Source organism: Buteo buteo, chromosome 5, assembly GCF_964188355.1.
Source record: "Buteo buteo chromosome 5, bButBut1.hap1.1, whole genome shotgun sequence".
NCBI classification, from domain to species: Eukaryota; Metazoa; Chordata; class Aves; order Accipitriformes; family Accipitridae; genus Buteo; species Buteo buteo.
In genome coordinates this window covers 30,375,249-30,389,946 of record NC_134175.1, presented here as the reverse complement: position 1 = coordinate 30,389,946, position 14,698 = coordinate 30,375,249, and positions in this window count along the sequence as shown.

Here is a 14,698-nt window from a genome sequence, read left to right as displayed (position 1 = left end):
AATCTAGCTTCTGTTTTTCCCCTGAATAGACACCACATTATACTTTTAACATGTTGGGATCCACAGGGAGATGTGATTCCTGGCAGATCTTAGGGTTCTCTGCTACCTAGTGAAACAGCCAGATTTGCTGGACCGCCCTTGCTGCTCCTGCAAGAAGACATGGATTTTTGTAAAAGGGATTCTCGGAAGTCCCCATGATAAATGGCTTAGTTTGTACAAAACACTCAACTTCTTCCCACAGTTAAAAACACCTAAACCTCTTTCTGCCTCAGTCTCTTGAGCAATGTTTTCCTGGTGTTTGCCTGGCACCTAAACTGTGTTGACTTTATCCCTCAGAAAATAAAGTCATTGGAGAAGAAGAAGAGAGGTGCTAGAGGCATCAGACCACAGTAGGGCAGGGCACTGTTACTATTACTTTTACCTGTAGTTATACTGAGCTCTGCAGTGCTGTAGTTAGCATGTTTTTGGGACATGGAGCACCAGAAATACAAAGGAGGAAGAGAAGCTGTGTTGTAGTTGCTTTTTGTGCAAGGAGCATTCGGCAAGTGCCACCAAGCCCTACCACTAGTGAGATGAGGGGAATTAGGTTTGTTCGACAGGCTATCTGGAAGCACAGATACTCATCAGCCAGTGTTGGTGAGACTGAGGTTCCTCCACATCTGTCACAACAGAAACCTGGGTACTAAAGGGACTTTATGAGAGCAAATGTTAAGTGTCATGAAATACAGATGCTGTGGAGTGAAGCAGCAACTGGATGTAGTTTTAAGGTCCAATGTGGAGTTAACTGCCTACAGTTTACTTGGAGGTAATGTGTAAGGGGAGAAAGTCACATGTTGGTGAAAGTCAAAGGGGCTGTTCTGATGACATACAGTTACAAATCAGTAACTGCACTGTACTCCTTCCAGTGAAGTTTGGTGGGGACCAGATCACGGTTTGGCCACAGCAAGGAGACTGAGTGGGAGATACTGAGCTGAGAATCTCAGGACTTCCCAGGTTTCCTTAAACTGAACAATCAAGGGGGAAAATGCCGCTCATTCAAAAATGTCCATTAAATAGGAAAAAATCCTTTCAGGCATCTGAATTGCCCTGAGTGACCCTGGGTTTACCCACACACCTTTTTCTCTTGCCCTAAATGAAATACTTGCTTAAGCAAAAAAACCTGATGGCACAGGCCAGTGGTGCTCTTTGTTGATGTAGATAATTTACTTAAAAATTATTTAAGTAGTGCTCGAGCTATGGAATTGGATCGATTTACGTGGTACTATATAGCTGGAGGTGCAGGAAACATTCTTAGATGACAGAAATTTCAAGGGTTTTCTCCTAATGCTGAGCTCCTCTGATGTATATCCTCAGACATTGCCAATGCATGCCTTTTGTTACAGTTCAAAGGGGTTTGTATGCTGAAGACTGCAATTGCTGAAAAAGGTGTAAATAATGCTGGAAAGTAAATATAATTTGCAGCCTTGGTTTGAACTACAGGTTCACATTCAGCACATTACATATTTCTGTATTTTTCTTAAACCCGTTAGAAGAATTTTTTATCTGATCAATTGACCTAAAAGCAAATGAAACATAAGGCATTGTTGTTTGTTCATGTGTTAGTTCTCTGAGATAAAATGCTTTGTTGTATCCTGCTAATACATCCTAAATTTTTTGGTATCACTGACTTTTATAAATCAGAGACACCAGACTAAAGCAGGCTTCTTTCTTGAGGGCTAGGAGAGAGGGTCACATCGGAGCACTCCTCCTTGACCTCATACAAACCCTTTATCTTTACTAATGTGCGTTATTTTACTTTTTGCAACAGATACCCCAATTTCTGTGTTGCCATCTGCTCCATGGCAATTGACACTTCAGAGGGCTGGCTATTTATTACTTACTAGCCATGGATAGGTATACAGTAAATTCTTTACAAAATAAAAATCAATACTCACTGACATACTGCGTATTGAAGAAAATAATTGTTTATGGCACTCAGCTTAAGCTGTTCTGGTAATCACGTTGAAAAATACAATATTTATTCATTAGATCAAATTTAATGAGGCCTCCTGGCAGTAATTATAAAAATTACTGTAGCAGTAAATTACTAATGAGTTGTGATGTGCTTCCTACCTGTGAGGAAGGACTGGGGATTGAAAAACCTGATATCCAGACAACACTAGGGAGGGTGAGATCTTGAGGCTAGGAGTCAAGCTCACAGCAGCGCGGAAGTTGTTCACTGCACCTGAATGGTAAAAAAAAAAAAAAAAAAAAAAAAAGCAGAGACTCATAATCAGGAGTTTCACTTTAAATAGACAGTAACTCTAGGTTCGTTTCCAAACAAACAAGTATAGGCAAGGGAACAATGTTATCAATGGGAGGAAGAGACTTCTTTGCCGTACATACATCAGCTTGTCTACAAAAGCAACTGAGTTGGCCTAATTTACTGTAGTAGATCTTAGGCTAGGAACAACTTCTTGCTTTCTAGTTGTGGCATGCAAAACACAGCAATGTTTTCTTAGTGCCCTTAAATCTTCAGAACAGTCACCTAAGACGTGGAGCTAAGACAAATGTTGAAATCCCCCTCCAGCTTGCTTTGATGCAGAGAGTTTGACCTGGATTTCCTTCTTCTTCTGAGACAAAGCTTTAAGGAATGTAGAGCCTTTTGGTAGCAAATGGTACACAGTATGAATAATACCAAGGCATAATGGTGTAAAAATGGTGCCACTTCTGTCAAAAGTCCAGGTTTCTGCTGAGTACACATTGTTGCTGTGGTAGCAGAGGCTGGCTAGAGAAAGGGGTTCTGCTGCATGCTAAAATTGATGCACAAGTGAATTGGCGTATAATTATGTTTCTTTCCGTAGCTTGCAAAGGTGCCATAGATTTGACAGGTGGCCTTTGGTATTGTGGAACAGTGAACAGGCTAGCTTTTAGCAAATATTTGCTGCAAAAGATTGATCCTAGCTTCAAACATCTACCCAAAATCGAATAGAAAACGGGTGTGAATTTTAATCTCTTGCATCACAGAACTGCTCTTAAATATACTGTTGAGGCTTAAAAAGGAGTGGGGAAGTCTAGCACAATTTATCTTCTCCTTATGCTGGTATGTTGCACTAAAAGGGACCACCAGGCAGGGATACTTCCACGCACTCATACACGTTGTGAAGTCAAAGGGGAGAGAAATGTGTCCATCCACCCTTGAGTCATCTTCCAAACCCCTTGAAAGAAGCAGGAATGTAGGTCCCTTGCACACAACCTACTTCTGTGCAGACGTGGTGTGCAGAGATGCTGGCTTTTGTGGAGCTATGGGTTTCTTAAGCTGAAAGAGCCCCTAAGAGTCAAGCATTGCAGTACTGAGCCCGAGACCCTTTATGGCTTTAGCCTCGTGCCTAAATAAATGTATACACTGAAAAATATATACAATTGGGTCTTGCTAAACGTTGGGCGAGCTAGTAAATGAACAGCAGCAACAGGTCAGCATACAGCAGGACTATTTTGCAGTTTCTATAGTTTCAAGAAAAAGGGTACACCTTTGTTACCTGCTCTGAAAAGCAGCGGTTTGCAGTGATTTAGCCAATTCACATTACCTAGCTTCTTGTTATTGAAATAAAGCAAGAAGAGCTTTTGCCATGATGCAATTACAAAAAGGCAACATCTCTCTGCCAGCCAGAAATTAACCTTATCTAACTTCATTGCCACAAAATCCACAGAGCCTGCTCTGTCTGTGCTGTTATGTCACCACAACAGAGCTAATGCAGTCACGCTGCAGAGAAAAGCCATCCATTTTTGGCTGTGAAGATGGTATCTTGGCTGTAAGTGCTGAGTTCTTTTCCTAGCGCTGCCACACGTTTCCTCAGTGACCTTAGGAAATTCAGTCTCTCCCTGTTTCCCTTTTTAAAGCATGGAAATCCTCTCCAGGCTTTCCCTTGCAGTCTGGTCCTGTCTGGAAGAGAAAATAAAGTGTGGGGTTTTTATTATTAGCTAAACTGAATTTGGCAATGGACAGATGTTCACTTTGCATACAGCTGTGCTGGCTGAAGATGCATTTTTCTGTCTTTCTGGAGCTGTTGTAAGGCTAAATTAACACTGATAGAAAATTCTGTGGTCTTCAGATAGAAAACACTTCAGAAATAGGAGTATTGTGGGTTGGATTTTCAGAACTGCTGTCAGCCACAGCTGAAATCAGTGGAAGCTGTGGGCTGAAAAAGCTGGAGCCCTGAACTACAATAGTTCACATGAATGTAGCAGTAGTTTGTGGCTGGCACAGGGATTTGGATCAATCTACCTTAAAAGCTCTCAGGTAAATACAAAAGGTAGACTTGGTGGAATGACCTTTTTTTTTGCTTGGGCTTTTTTTTTTTTTTTTCCAAACTGCAGCATGCAGGGCTGAGGACTTAAGCCCAGAAGGCTACAAGCTTTCACCACAGGCTGGCTGACTATTGTCTCATGATGCAAAATAGGTTTTCAGTTAGTATTGTGAATTCTTATGGAATCTTACAGTGCCAAAATAGAAGCAATTTACCTAATGTTTCTTCTTCTACACCTATGAAATTAATTTAATGTGTGTGGAGGGGGGATACTGTGGAACCAAACCTAAAAACTAAATAATAATGATGAAGCTTTTAGGAGAGAATGTCTCACAATCTGGCATAAGTAGTAAGATTGTTGCTGTGCACTATTACTATAATTAAATTACATTATGCTATTGCATTAAACTAATCCGTCAGTAATACTGTACTTAGCAGTAAGATTTTGTCACATAAACATTATGAGCCTTTAAACTTCTGCATTTTGTCTTGCAAAATGCAGGGAAAATACAGAAATTGGAGCAGCAGAATATAACATGAAAAGCTATAGCAATGGAAAAAGGCCAGCTGGTTCAACATGCCAGTCCTTTTAAAGCAGGTAAGTTAAGAGTGTTAGAATACATTTACCAAAAGGGTGGAACATGAGATGTATGCGTGAGGTGCCTGCTATTACTTTGAAAATATTAGGTTCCTATCTAAAAATTCTTTTTTTAGTATTTTCCTGAACTTCAACCACATGTAAGGTTAAATCAGAAGCTGCTGAGAGTAAACTGTTAAGAAAAACATGGAAATAACAACTGAAATGAAGCTGCAATCTTTTCTCTGAACAGAGGCAGAAAAAGAAGGAGCCTACAGATCACTTAGACTATGATCAGTGAAACAGGGCAGCCGATCAGAGGGATGCAGCCTTTAGAGCAATGTTAGCTCTTGCAGACCCAGGAAGCAGAATAATATTTTTCAAACTGAAGACTTCACTCCCATCGTAACAGATCAAACCATCATTCAGACCAGCAGATCCCGTCCTCTCAGCCTGGTAAGCTGTTGTACATTTATTCTGGTGCTAGATCTTTTCCAAATGGGTTACTGGAGCTTTCATCCACATCCTTTGAGAGCTCTCCCTTTTCTCACCTTTGCAAAATACAGACTGTCTTAATTGTTCCTTTTGTTATCGTGCACAAACAGTTACTTGGATTTTAGCAAACATTATCAAGCAAAATGACAAACAGATTTCTGTCCCTTTGCTTACCTCTTCCACAGATAGCATACAAACACACACTGTAAACTTACAAACACACACTGTAAACTTAATGTATGCCACACTGCTGTGACTGGAACTACAGCATTTGCTGTACTTTCTATATTTGCCTCTGCCTTGAAGTGTTCACTGAACCATTTTGGTCTGCAGTCCTTGTGATCTAATTGTGCAAGCAATATGCTGGGACGACCATGCTATTCATTAAGGATTCAGAATGTATACAGGGCCCTCTTCTAGGTCCTGGGGGTAGGAATAGGATGAAAACATTATGAGACTTTATTAAGTCTTATAAGACCACCCCCCCTTGCCTCAGGAGTGGGAATTAGCCTTTACAGGGAGGTTATCATTCATAGTACATATTTATGCTGTGTCCATCGTGTATAAGAATGCTCTCAGTAAAACTTAGGCTAGGCTATAATAATACTTTGCACTTCTTTGTTGCCTTTCATCTGAGGATTGTATTGTGCCTTTAAAAGCTTTCATTAACTGAAATTCACAACCCCATTGTGCAGTAACTGTGCATTAACACCTCCACCATATGCAAAATACAGTTCAGAGAAGCAAGAACTGGTTGGTGTAAGTGGTTTAAAAAGCTGGAAAGAATGGGGGGGTGGGGCAGGACTGGAATTGATTATTGCCACATCTATGTGCTAGCCCTGTATTTTCTATCTAAAATATCTTAGACTCGGATTGATGCTCTGACTGCACTTTGCTGCATTTCTAAATGCTGGTGTGTGTCGAATTTAGCATTGTTTCAAAATTCTCAAGACATTCATTTCCAGGTTCACTTATTATCTGCTGGAAGTCTATCCTTTGATAACTGGATGCAGATGTAGCAATGAGAGTGATATAATTGCCTGTGGAGCTAGGTATGCATTTTCACTATTGTTAAGCTACAGGGTCTAGTTTCCCCAGGATGTGTATGACTCTTGTGAATGCCAGTTACACACATTCCCAAGAAGAGAATATGCCCCTAAAGCTACAATGTCCTTCGTGCATAGCCTCCAATCCTCTACAAAGCTTACATTTCATAGGATTCAACAGTATTGGTTCTTTTGGGATCAATGAGAAACTCACCACCCATCTCCAGTATCTCTGAATTACAGAGCAGAACCAGATCAAACACAGAAGAGTTCCCTCATTTATCCTGCCTCTGTAATACATCAGAGTGTGTGCTGCATTCATTTTGTGTAGGCGGGCTGGTGTCTAATGTACTCTGTGAACATATTTATAAAGGATTAACCTGTGCCTGGTATTCCTAAAAACTGATTTAGTTAAAATACATATTTTATTCTACTTGTCTCAACCATACAAATCATTCCTGTTTAGCTTTGATATTAGTCATTTTTGCTGGAGTGTAATATACTGCACATTATCGGTAGTCCTGCTATGTATGACAGGCTTTTTTTCCCCCAGCCAATACTTCTCAGCACATTGTATGATCTGCAGCTGAGAATTTTAACCTGCCGTGAAAGTGTTCGTTAATAGCATGTACTGCTTAGCAAACGCTGAAACACTGAGGATTTGAACAGGGTGCTTTTGCTTTAAAAGTGTTTAGAAGCAAACCAGGAGTAGGAGGTCAGGAATCGCACGAGGTCAGGAATCGCAGGCGCTGGAAAGGACCTAGATGCACTGTGTACCTGGGATGCTGTGTTTGAGCACACACACTCAGACCCGGCACCGGCCACACTGGGAAGGATCCAGTAATATGATGCTCCTGGACTGCAAATAATTGCAGCCCACCCCTCCCACCAGCCCCAAGTTAAGTATATATGTTTTAAAATATTTACTTAGACACAGGCAGTATTTAGATATTCATTTTGTGTAGGAGAAGGATTAAAAGGAAATACAAATTAATAGCGTAGCAATGGGGAATTCTGACCCTCATCTGCAACATGTGAAGAAAGCTCCAAAACATTAATGGTGATTTGAGAAGTTGCCAACTAGGAACTTGGGATAAAACTGAAGAAAGGCAGACTTCTGATGAAGGATTAGGGGTAATTTGCTAAAGATCACAGCCACAGGGAAAATGATCAAAGCAAACACTGGAAAACCTATTACTTAACATGTGTGACAGCCAGACTTAAGGTTTCTTCTCACCTTGATCTTCCACTTGGGATTCAGGGCTTGATTTGGTTTTGGTTTTGGTGTTTTATTTTGGCTTTTTACTTTGTATCAACCTATACTCAGATAGCGACAGTGTGAAAAAGCTTATGGAGTTTAGTTTTCAGTATCTAACATCTTCTGGTAGAAAGGAATAGTGGTAGTTGATTATATTTTTGCCACTTATCTGATTGCCTTTGAATTCAAGGAGTTCAGCCCGTTTTGAGTTCTGTTCTTGATACCATGTTTTTTGTATAGCTTGTGTGTCAGATATTATTTATTGTACCATCAGTCCTTCTTATCTGGGTATAAGAAAACACAAAAATCAGTGTGTGTAGGGGGGAGGAGGATTCTTCTCAGCAGCCCATCAAGCAGTTTTTCTAGTTCATTTTCTTCCTCATTGTTCGAATACCAACCCAGAAGCTTGCAAATGTTTCTTTTTCTTGCCAAGACAGTGGTACTTTTGCCCTGGCACACATTAATGTTTTTTTCCCTTTTCTTGTGTTTTGAGTGCAGCTGAACAACAAATTCCTCTCTGTTTAACAAGCAACTTCCTCATATTAAGTTTTTTTCCATACCAAAGTATCTTTTCTGATTTCAGCATAGCTCTGCGTTTGTATTTGTTAATTAGGTACTGACAAGCAAATAGCAGCAAGTGCAGCAATATTGTGTGCTTGCGGGCTTTCAGAACAGCCCCTCTGGAACCTGAGCCCATCTGTCTCAAGGAGCCACGGCAGCAGCCGCGCTTCGAGAGGTAGCCAGTTAGACAGTAAGTCGGTATTCAGGAAATGAGAGTGGCTCCTTCAAAAGAAATCTAACCTCTTTTCTGCTATTCCACATGCATTAGACTTAACAGTACTCAGAAATTTTCACGCAAGTTACACCCATTTCACACTCCTCCCTGAAACCTAGATCATTTCAAGTTATACAGCAGCAAAGTAATTTGCTGCCTGTTTTCTCACCAATGTAAGAGGCTTTCTTTAAGTGGAAGTTGGCTTATCGGAGGCCATAGGAGGCCATGGACAGATGGATGGATGTGTGTGTACAAGCATCTGGAGTTCTTTTGTTCTCTCTCAGTTAGCTTTGATTGTTAAAACAACCATTTCAGTAATTTCTTGGCTGGCTTTGCAGGGAGAAAAATCTTGGTCTTTGCTGCTCCTGGAAGAGAGGTTGTCATAATGTTGCTCCCCCACTTGACTGACAGGCACCTTTGCAAGCACACAGCATGTTTCATCTCAGAGCACTCGACGAATATCCTTGCCCGCCCCCCCAGACCAGCCTGCCTCTACTTGCGATGCTTCTTGCTTTTTCTAGCAGGATTGCAATCCCTGCCTTTTGTTCCTCCTTCTCACGAGTTAATACCTCCCCACCTTACAAGTCAGCAGCGGATTCTGTCAGTTAAAAACCCCAAATAACAAACCCTCCTACCCTGAAGGCCTTTTGCTTTCAAGCATGTATTTTTCTAGCCTGCAAGGGAGTCAGTGCCATAACCCTGAGCTTTCATGGAACAGTTTCTAAGCCTGTATCTGTGTATTATGAATATCTTCCAAAGAGGGAATGAACATCCTCTCTTCTGGCAGCTCCTACGTTTTGTGACTTCCTGCCCCCCCTGCTACCCTCCACTCCTTACAAGCCCCTGCACTTCATCCCCTCTGCATGTTATGTCTCCTTTCAAATCCTTCCACACTGCTGCTCTCACCTCAGCCTGCTCCAGGCATTGCCTGCCAATGTAGTCACAGCCCAGAACCCAAACATATTTGCCTCTGTTAAGATGTCCCACTGTTGGTCTTTTGCAGATTTCCAGAAAGCTGGATGACCTGTGACACAAACTTCCAATCTTTCTCTTCCATCCACACTCTTTTTCCCTATCTGTTGGACTTTTCTCTGAATTTCTGTGGTCTGAAAAAGAAAGCATCAGCTTGTTTTTTCTTCCTTTTACCCCATTTAACATCAGTGGCATCACGTCCCCACCTTTCTAGCTGAGGTTGTCTTTTTTTGGTGCTATTCAGTGTTACTTCTTGCTTCCTAACAAGCTGCTATTAAGAAATGCTAGACACATCTTCTGCCCTGGGGATAGTTGACTGTCTCTAACCCAGAGACAGGAGACTGCTGGCTCAGGGGCAAGAGGCGACTCCTACACAGAAATGTGAAACACTAGGCGACATATAAGGCCAGCTTATAAAGGGAAGCATTAACAGAATTCATGTTCATTTCAGAGATGTAGAAAAGGATTCTGAAGACAAACTGAAGAGCTGAGATTATTAGGTGATCTGACATCATCTCCATTTAATCACTCGCATTTGCTATTTCTGACACATTTGCTGAGCCCACGATGCTTAAACTGTGCATGTATTCAGATTTTTTCCCTTCACCTCCTCACCCCATCTCACCGTACTTTGAAATGGCATCTGCTTAGAAATCAAAGGTTTTTATCTGATGTCTCAGATGGTGGCATGTCAGGTAGGTATATAAGAGACAGAGGGATTTAAAAAACAGGGAGGATAAAACTAGCAGTATGATTGAGGCCTTCTCATGCTTTGCAGTGTGCATAACAGGGTGGTGTAGAGAGGACGTCCTTCCCTGCAGGAAGCTCACGGCTCCTGCTACTGACACCAATTACTAAGGGCTTTTTAGATGTGACAGTGATTCAAGTTTTGTTTTCAGTCTCTGTTTTTTTTTTTTTTTTTTCATCTCCGCAGACCCAAGGCACTGATGGCCAAGCAGAACTGGCCACTCCACTAGTCACGTCCATGCATAACGTCTCTGGTGCTCATGACGGACCTCCCTTTCCCCTGCTCCCCAGTTCCAATCCATACATGCTCTGTTCCAGCAGGGAGGCTGTCTTGGAGCCCAGCTGGATAACACAGCATCTCCTGGCAATGTTTTTGCTCCCCAGTGACTCACTGCATTTTGCACCTGATGGCAAAAGATAATCTGTCACCTCAAGTCCTACTAGTTCTGCAAGACAGCTTACATATAATCACTGGGAACATTTACCCTCTTTTCTCCAAACATGAATATAAGGTCCAGCTTGACTCCCCCATACATTTTTTTGAAGAAAGCAGCTGTGTTGTCCTTCAGGAAAGCAGCTAGTAATTTAGCATTACTGCATTATATCCCCTAGGCAACGCTTTCTGTCTTCAGGACATATATTTATCACAGACATCACAGTATCTCTATGGTGCTTTAGTTTTCCATCAAGGGAAGCTAAAAGAGCGTTTAATTCCGTAAAGCTCTGACTGATCTTCACCACGAGGTACTTCTGGTGCTTCTCTCAATGTCTCCTCTGCTGAACAAGATTTCTTCACCCTTTCTTGAGCTCTCAGAAGCCTGAACTGATCTCAGAAGTGTGGGCTTGCTTTGCCTTCTAGCGCTACCTGTCTTTGTGCTAGGCAGAGCTTTCCTGTCCTTTGGTCAGCTCTCCAGTCTGTCAGCCAGCGGGTCTTTGCCTTACTCAGGAGGGTACCACGGAGAGTTGAATGTATGTCAGCAAATAAATAATTTGCCAGCATTGGATGGCTTTTCACTTTTTGTTCTCAGTTTCACTTTTGGTATTACAAGACAGCCATGGAGAGTAGGTAGATGGACACATCTTAAAATGAGTTCAATTAAGATGAACAGAAACATGATGGCCCCACTACTTGCTCTGAAACTTTTCTCTAAGTTCTTAATGCAAGCTGCTTTGTTAATTGCTGCTCCTTCTGGTGACCATTTCACCCTTGAGCTCAGAGCAGCACCCTTCTATTGTTACAAATTCCGATCCCAAAAGACACAAGAAACCAAGCTTAGTCTTCTGAGTAGGAGATACTATGTGCTACAGCACTCGCCAAACCTATTTGATCAGCACACACAGCTGGAGAAAAAAAGCAAGCAAGCAAGCAAGGAAGAAGCGGGAATGCAAATTTTAGAGAAATCTTTCAAAAGTCTGCAGTAATTGGCAAGGTAAATGCAAGGCTCTTTCTGTTTTTCATAACACTGGTAATATCAGTTTATGATAAAAAGCTATTCTGAGTTACACAAGAAGGTAAGATATTTGCCAAAAAATTTCTTTAGTTTCTATTCTATTTTTTATGATGGGCGAGAAGCGCCATCCATACTGATTGACTGTTGGCATGCGACTTACCACTGAGCAACTGTATGTTGATGGATAAGCCAGTCTCATCCAAGTGTCAGGAAGATTATAAAAAAAAAGAGCTGTCTGTAGTTGCTCCATCTCTGAGGAGATTGCCAACTCACCCTAACAAAAGAAAACATTAGTGTGCTATTTGCGTCTCACAAAGAGACTGTGATAAGATGACATGATAAATGATAGAGGGCTTTTTTTTCCCCAGTAAAAACACATAAGGTAGCTAAATCGTCAAGTGTAAAGAATATCTTCGCTCTTGCAACTGGGATGAGTAATTTATTTTTTTAAAAGGGGAAGTGGTCAGAAAAACAAGAGTGTAGGTTCTGGGTTTTCTGTATTTCTTAAATTCACTCTAATTGCATTAAGTAATTATATGATATAGTAATTCATATACATACGCACAGAAGCACCCACCTACGCATATGTACAGGGAGAAAATGGTAAAGGGCCAAATTACTAACTTGCTTTCAGATATCCCACAGAAAATTGTACATGCAATCAAGCTACCATTCTGCTGGCTTGCTTGCACTAATGGTGATTTGAGTGCCCATGTTTTGTTACTCTGAATTAAAGATCGAAAGGAAGGTAATTCTAGGTGGCGAAAAAGGAGGTCCCTTTAAAAAACTAGCCCTATGAATTAGGTTTTCAGTACCTAGTCTTGGAGTGGTATGCATTAACTACAGCTGTGCTTCCATATACCAGGATTGTCTGTGTAAATTGCTAGCGATGCCTAAGAAGCTACTTGGTTGCCCAATTCCATGATTTGAACATATATTAAATGTTAGTACAGCAGGTACATCGCTGTTTGAGATTGCTGGATATTATGAAAATTTGGCCTTGCATGGTTAAGAACATTATATGTTGCTATTCAGCACTTTCTTGGCATTGAGAGACATATTATTACAAAAAAATGCCAAAGATGTGTGATGAGTTACTCGTGTCCTTTTTACCTAGCTTCACTGCACTTACTAGACGTGCAGTGAGATCAGGACTTGGGTGTTACTGTTAGTGCACCTTTACTCACAGTTAATGGCCATCTCCTAATGATGGTCAAATGCCACATACTGACATCTTTGAATATGTTGATCATTTAACACGATCTGAACCATGTACCTTATGTAATAGCAGGGATCTGTATGAAGTAGAGTTCGTTTTCGGCATCAGAGGGTCTCTGAGGTACCAAATGGCTGCCTTCCTTCTCTCCTATGGATTGCGTAAAACACATGTGAATACACACCATAACTAGCAACCAGATCTGTTAGCAGTTATAACAGAGAAGCCGATTTTCTGCAATGGCGGAAGAGAAGAATGTCCCTATCTTACCTCCAGGTCTGCACTGAAACAGAAGACAGACCGTAATCAGAGGCCTTGCATTTTGCTTCCTAGTAGCTAGAGAGAATTTCTATCTCCTGAGCAGTTTCATGATCATTTTTTCCACACACACAAATTAAAACAAATTATTTGTTAGACGGAGACGAGTTACATGTTTGGCGCAGGCAGTTTACGAAAGCACAATTTTTTAATCAATGACATCAGAAAAAAGGTCCCCAAGTATCACTCACAACTGCCTCTTACTGGCATCTACACTGATGCTATGTTTGAACCCGTGCATCCCCTGAGATTAGTAAAGCAAAGCACACATATCTTCAGACCTAAATTAAGTTCTTGAAGAGAATGCCTTACCTCATATATCAGCAGATCCAGTCTCCCATATTCTGGAATACAAATCAGTTTATGTGAGGAGCATTCTGCTGGTGTTTGGATGAAATACCTGATCTTACTTTCTTCTGAGAGTTTTTTTTCTGCATGTCACCTAGCTCTGCCTTCACCTTCAAGAAACACCATGTTGTCATGAGACAAGTGTCTTGTGAACCCACTTCTGCGATAATGTAAAGGAAATTATAAACTTTGTGTATCTTAACTTTATGCAATGAAAACAGTTCTACTGCCTTCGTGTCATAGTATGAAGGATACGGAGGATTTATCCTGTGAAATAGAGAAGGAGTGGAAGACCTGTGCAGCAACATTTCATGCTGTTAGGAAGAAAAGCAAATTCTGCCTTGTAGTTTGCAAATAATGGCATTTTGCAACCTGACAAAGGATCCTAAATGTCCCAACCCTATTAATATATTGTAAACACTCCAGCAAGATCTTTTTTTCTGTGTGGTGCAAATTAATGCATATATTTATGTCTCACGTATACTAGAGATCCCTCATCACAAATTTCAGTTTGAATCCCTGTAAAAAAACAGGTATGAAAATATCTAGTTCTGTTGAAATTGGTGGCCACAGGAGAAAAAAACCCCATAAACCCAGAGACATCACACCATCTTGTGACAAATTTGCAGCCTGCTCTGTTTTGACTGACCTTGTCTTCCACAGCTTGGGAGACTCCTTCCCCAGTGACTGAGCATTTGAATTGCAGCTCTAATAGCATATGGAGCACGTTGTCTGCAGTTATTATTACAAAAGCAATCTCCACATTGGGGTGCGGGCCATAACGGATGGGGCCTTGCGGAGGTGGCATTTCATCCGTATTTTTATGGTAACCTTCATAATCCAGGTTTGAAGAGACTGCAAACCCAGAAGCAAGCACTGACTTCCTATCAAACTGTCAAAGAAATAATAAAAACCCTGTCACCAAGACACTGGTGGCAATCCTTGCTAGACAGAATAAGGAACCTGCTTAGGCATAAATGAAATTGTTCTGCTATGGAGTCATTGTTGAGAACAAGACTTTTATAACACTTTTATATTCATGGAAATTAATCTAATTTGTTCCCCATTTTAATTAGCCTCTTTATGTCACACCCAAGTTCTGATGCTTACAAGAAAAAAAAATTATGAATTTTCTAATAATCAGATTATTCTTCAGCTAGAAAACAGCAGAGAGATAATTTTAATTTAAAAATAAAGAGACAGAAATAT